This window comes from Anomaloglossus baeobatrachus, chromosome 2 (genome assembly GCF_048569485.1).
Source record: "Anomaloglossus baeobatrachus isolate aAnoBae1 chromosome 2, aAnoBae1.hap1, whole genome shotgun sequence".
Classification (NCBI taxonomy): Eukaryota; Metazoa; Chordata; class Amphibia; order Anura; family Aromobatidae; genus Anomaloglossus; species Anomaloglossus baeobatrachus.
Window position 1 is genome coordinate 589679302 of NC_134354.1, and position 6000 is coordinate 589685301.

A 6000-nucleotide genomic window follows, 5' to 3' on the forward strand; every position below is an offset into this window, starting at 1 on the left:
GCGTGTGCGGTGATGATGAGGGAGGTAGTGCCGGGGTGTGTGCGGTGAGGATGGGTGCGGTAGTGCCAGGGTGTGTGCGGGGATGATGGGGGCAGTAGTGCCGGGGTGTGTCCGGTGATGATCAGTGCGGTAGTGCCGAGGTGTGCGGTGATGATGAGTGCGGTAGTGCCGAGGTGTGTACGGTGATGATGAGGGCAGTAGTGCCGAGGTGTGTGCGGTGATGATGGGTGCGGTAGTGCCGAGGTGTGTGCTGTGATGATGATGGGTGCGGTAGTGCCGGGGCGTGTGCTGTGATGATGGGTGCAGTAGTGCCTGCGTGTGCGGTGATGATAGGGGCGGTAGTGTCTGCGTGTGCGGTGATGAGGAGTGCAGTAGTGCCTGCGTGTGTGATGATGATGAGTGCGGTAGTGCCTGCGTGTGTGGTGATGATGGGCTCTCTCTCGCAGCTAGAAAACTTAACGCAACGCGTTATTTCCCAGGAATCTGTTGCCTTTATTATCACACTATTTGCAAGGCATCCGTCACATGCGTCACACAACACAATGCAACCGATGCCGTTCAACGCAAGTGTGAAAGTAGCCTATGGCTTCCAATGCGAGAGCAACAGATGTAATATGCTAATTAACCCCGGATCAGGCTCTGCTGCGAGTGTGAGCCGAGTGTCATGCGACTGTGACCTGATCTTGCGATGGGGTTACAGCTGTGAAGGTGAGGGAAGGTGCTGCGGAGGAGAGGGAGGGCTTAATCCCTCCATCTCCTCCATTGTCAGCCTATGCGTATATCGCACTGCACTGGGATAACATCCGAGTGCAGTCCGATGTATCTCTCGCACCCATAGACTTGAATGGGTTCGAGTGATACGGCTCTCGCAGAAAATCTCAGCATGTTGCGATTTTTTCCTCAGTCCCTTTAGGGCTGAGAAAAAAAATCGTTGTTCTGAGCTGCAGCATTGTCTATATGCACTATGTACTATATGCAATATGCACCGAGAAGTGCTCGTGAGTTTTTAAAGGGAGATTGACACATGATTAATGATGCCTGAACCATGGGCAAAGCCAGTCGGAAGCCAGTTCCCTCATTCCAAACATGTATGCTTTACTTTGAAACAGAGCAATTTAAAGGCAACCTGTCACCAGATTTGGTGACTATAAGCTGTCGCCACCACCAGTGGGCTCTTTTATACAGTATTCTAATGTGACGCCCCTGCGGTAACCAGGTGTCACAAAAACAAGGTAACAGCTCGGGTCCAACATGACTGTGCCAGTCGCTACACACACACTAGCAAACCAGGACATTTACACTCGCTCTACCCGGCTGGGAGACTCACTGAGCCAGATGGCAGGATACTGTTAGAGAACAGGCAGCCAATTGGGGAGGAAGAGACCAGACCTGAGGGAGGAGAAAGGGACCTGGGAAGTGTGGCTAGTCAGTGGAGTTTAGGGAGAGGAAATAGTAGGTTGTAAGGAGAGGAGTAGTAAGAAAGGTGTCAAGACAGACCAGAGACTCTTGAGACACAGAGAAAGTGGAAGGAACCAGAAAGGAAAGTGAATAGTAAGAAAGTTGGCGGAGTGGTAGTAAAGACACTGCAAAGACCTGAGGAGAAAGATCAGCCACTCAGAGGAGGAAAATAACTGCAGAGCGAGAGAGCAAGCTTCAAGGACAGAGGGATCCTGTGGGGTGGACATCCAGGGCTCACAGTACTTTGCATGCACGGGGTGCAGATCCCAGAACAGACCAGGACTTCAAGCCATCTGTTAACTCTGCCAGGTAGGTGGGTTTTCAGGATTCATCTGCCACCACTAACGTCCAAGGCATCAGCAGCAAAAAGGGGACCGGGACATATTCCCTTAAATAGTCCAAGCTGTCTGCGGCAGGACCCAGACACCAGGAAGACCTCCAAGTGCTCAACGCCAGGGAGGATCCACATACACCAGAGTGCGAAGGTGGAGAGTGGAACCAGGTCGTCAGGCACAGCCATCAGGGACACGGGCGCACCTGGGATCCAGTATGTCCCCAGGGCATGAATCCAGTGAGTAAAAACCATCAAACTGCCCTCTCTGTCTGGACTGCTTCATTGCTGCGTGCCTCCACGTTAACCTTTCACCTACCCCTGGGGAAAAGCCCTGCTTGCGGAGGGCTCCACCATCCATGCTGCCCATCCATCATCCTTAGTGGGAACCCACAGCGGCGGCCCTACTATCCCTGGCCGCAAACCGCGAGTGGCGTAGTCGGACTTTATTTTTATTTTTGATTTAAAACTGTTCGACGGTGCCCCTGGGTCCAGGACCCTTTGAGCCACGGACCGCCCGGATCAGAGCAGCTCGGCTGCCCCGGGGCGCGACACTAACATGCTGTATATAAGAGCCAAGGCCGCTGTGTAGAATGTAAAAATCACTTTAGAATACTCACCTAAATGGTCGGTTCAGTGCAGAATGGTCAGATGGGTGTCTCCGTTCTCCGGGTGCGGCGCCTCCTCTTTTGGCCATCTTTGTCCTCTTTCTTCTGAAGCCTGGGTGCCTGATGCGTCCTACGTCATGCACAAAAGCCGGCATTGAGGTCCTGCGCAGGCGCACTACAATACTTTGATCTACCCTGCTCATACAGTATACCATTGCACAGTATAATATGTGAACCTATGGCACACATGCCAGACTGGGCACGCAGAGCCCTTTCTGCCGGCACGTGCGCTGTTGCCTCACGCAGCCGCTTTGCACTGCCGGTGTGATTGCGCCGGCAGTTCAAAGTAGTGTTGCAGCAGAGGAGACATTTCTCCTCGCTCTGACACGCCTCCTCTCCTAGTCTGCAGGCCTGTTGCCTAGGAGACAGTGGGAGCGTCAGTAAGCGACGGCGGCATAATGATGTCTTGTGGCCGTGAGGGAATTGAGGACCCAGCGGTGCACAGCTGTGGAGCAGGTGTTGGAAGGTGAGTATGTTTTGGTTTTTTTTAAACTGTGCGGGGCAATGCCAAGGTGGGGGGGGCATGGCAGCATGGGGGAAACATGGCAGCATGGGGGAAACATGGCATCATGGGGGAAACATTCAAGGATGGGGGAAACATGGCAGCATGTTGGAAACATGGCAGCATGGGAGAAACATGCAAGAATGGGGAAACATGGAAGCATGGGGGGAAACATGGCAGCATGGGGGGAAACATGCAAGGATGGGGGAAACATGGCAGCATGGGCGTAACCTGCCAGCATGGAGGAAACATGGCAGCATGGGAAGACATGGCAGCATGGGAGAAAAATGCAAGGATGCTGGAAACATGCCAACATGGGGGAAACATGGCAGCATCGGAGAAACATGCAAGGATGGGGGAACATGGCAAGGATAGGGGAAACATGGCAAGCATGGGGAAACATGGCAACATGGGGAAACATGGCAAGCATGGCGGAAACATGGCAAGCATGGGGAAACATGGCAGCATGGGGGAAACATGCAAGGATGGGGGAAACATGGCAGCATGGGGGAAACATGGCAGCATGGGGGAAACATGGGAGCATGAGGGAAACATAGCAGCATGGGGGAAACATGACAGCATGGGAGAAACATGCAAGGATGGGGGAAACATGGCAGCATGTGGGAAACATACAAGGATGGGAGAAACATGCAAGGATGGGGAAAACATGGCAGCATGGGTGAAACATGCAAGGATGGGGGAAACATGGCAGCATGGGGGGAAACATGGCAGCATGGGGGAAACATGCCAGCATGGAGGAAACATAGCAAGAATGGGAAAACATGGCAAGCATGGGGGAAACATTGCAGCATGGGGATAACATGGCAGCATGGGGGAAACATGGCAGCATGTGTTTCTCTTGTTCTGTAGTCTCGAGTTTACTTCCATTTAATGTATATGCAGCTATAGGATTACTCTGTCCTAGGTGCATTACTTTACATTTATCAACATTAAATCTAATTTTCCAAGTATCTGCCCATTCCGACATCTTATCCAGATGGTTTTGTAATATTGTACTATCAAGGTCAGTGTTTAATATTCTACATAGTTTGGTGTCATCAGCAAAGACTGACACATTACTATCAATCCCACCCACAAGGTCATTAATAAAGAGATTAAAAAGAATAGGTCCTAGCACAGATATCTGGCTGCACCCCACTGCTGACTATAGCCCATTTAGAGAATGTACCATTTATAACTACTCTTTGTTTTCTACCTTTTAGCCAATTCCTTACCCAGTTGCATATAGTTTCCTCTAGTCCTTGCTTCTGGAGCTTTAGTATAAAGCTATTATGTGGTACAGTATCAAATGCCTTTGCAAAGTCCAAATAAATTATATCAGCTGTGTTACCAATATCCAGATTTGCCCTTACCTCTACATAGACCCCAACATGTTGGTTAGGCTAGTTTTACACTTGCGTTAATTACCTTCTGTCGCAATCTGCCCTTTTGGAAAACAGCGGAATCCATTTAACGGATCCCGCTGTTTCCCATAGACTTGTATGGATGACGGATTGTGACAGAAGTACCTGCGTTGCTTCCGCTGGCTGACGTCGCGTTGCTTCCGCCGGGCGGAAGGAGTGCAGCATGTAACGGTTTTTGAGCGGCGGAATCCTTTATTTTTTCACTGCGCATGCTCATTTTTTTTTTTTTAATCACAGAAACTTTATTTTGTCTCTCGGTGGCTGAACGATCAGCTGAGCGCATGGCAGCGGGTTTTTGAGAGCACTCAGCCGAGCGCCCGGCAGCCGGCTTTTGAGAGCGCTCAGCCGAGCGCCTGCCAGCCAGCTTTTGAGAGCGCTCAGCTGAGCGTCCGGCAGCCAGCTTTTGAGAGCGATCAGCTGAGCACCCGGCAGCCGGCTTTTGAGAGCGATCAGCTGAGCGCCCGGCAGCCGGCTTTTGAGAGCGATCAGCTGAGCGCCCGGCAGCCGGGTGATCAGCTGATCGTTCACAATAGTCTGCCGGTGGTAAAACTGTAAAGAAAAAAAAAAAGCTTTCCGATGTTTTGTACAATCCGATGCATCCGTTGTACCACTATATGCAACGCATCCGTTGCATCCGTCACACACCTCAATACAATGGATGCCGTTCAACGCAAGTGTGAAACAAGCCTTAGACACGACTTATCTTTCATGGATTCATGAAAGTTTACCTGCGTTTTTCATTGTGTTCTTTTTATATGCATTTTTATTTTGTTTTTGACAATGTGTTTTTTAGTCATTCTTTAAATAAAGATGCTTTGTTTTTCATATTTCCTGGTATTTGACTATGGCAACATTTTATTGATATACGTAGGTGCAGCTTTCATGTGTTTTTGATGCGCTTCTGCCATGGAAATACACTAGAAACGCATGTGCATTTCTTTATCTGTGGATTTTCCCCATGTAGTGCAAATCTCTGGGGAAAATCTGCACATGCAACTCATTGTAGTCATAAGATTGTTGTGGATCCAAAACACGCAGCATATGTCAGTTTACACTGAGTAAAAAAGAAGCAAAGTGGACATGAGATTTCTATAAAGACGTTGCGTTTTGGACACAGCAAAAATCTGCAGCATCAAAAAGCTCACCAAAAAGCTCATTTTGGGAACAAAGCCTAAAGAGTTTTATCTTCACTGATAGATGTAGTTGGTTAGTGGTCATAAAAACAAGAACTTATGTAATTTACTATTTTGTAAAATTCATTATGTTTGTGATCTTCCATTTTTTTTTTATTATTTACTTTTCTGCCCCCTGCCAAGGGACTGCTGTGATCTAACGTGTGCTTACAATCTCTTTTCTATTGAGCTTGTAAATACTGCACTGAAGTGGGCTGGGATTGACAGAATGCTGTTAGCTCCTGATCTGGGCTATCTTCAGTTTCCTTGCCCTACTTTGATGCCGCAGAAGCAAAGCTGCCTCATAGAGCAATATTGGGATTGCTTATTTTGGGCCAGCAGAGTACCAATGGTGTTGATATGAACTGTCAATAGCAGGTTCGTCCACCCCTCGGCAATCTGGAGACTGAGTAGTAGTGTGCACCTCAAATCAGTTGATGGGACA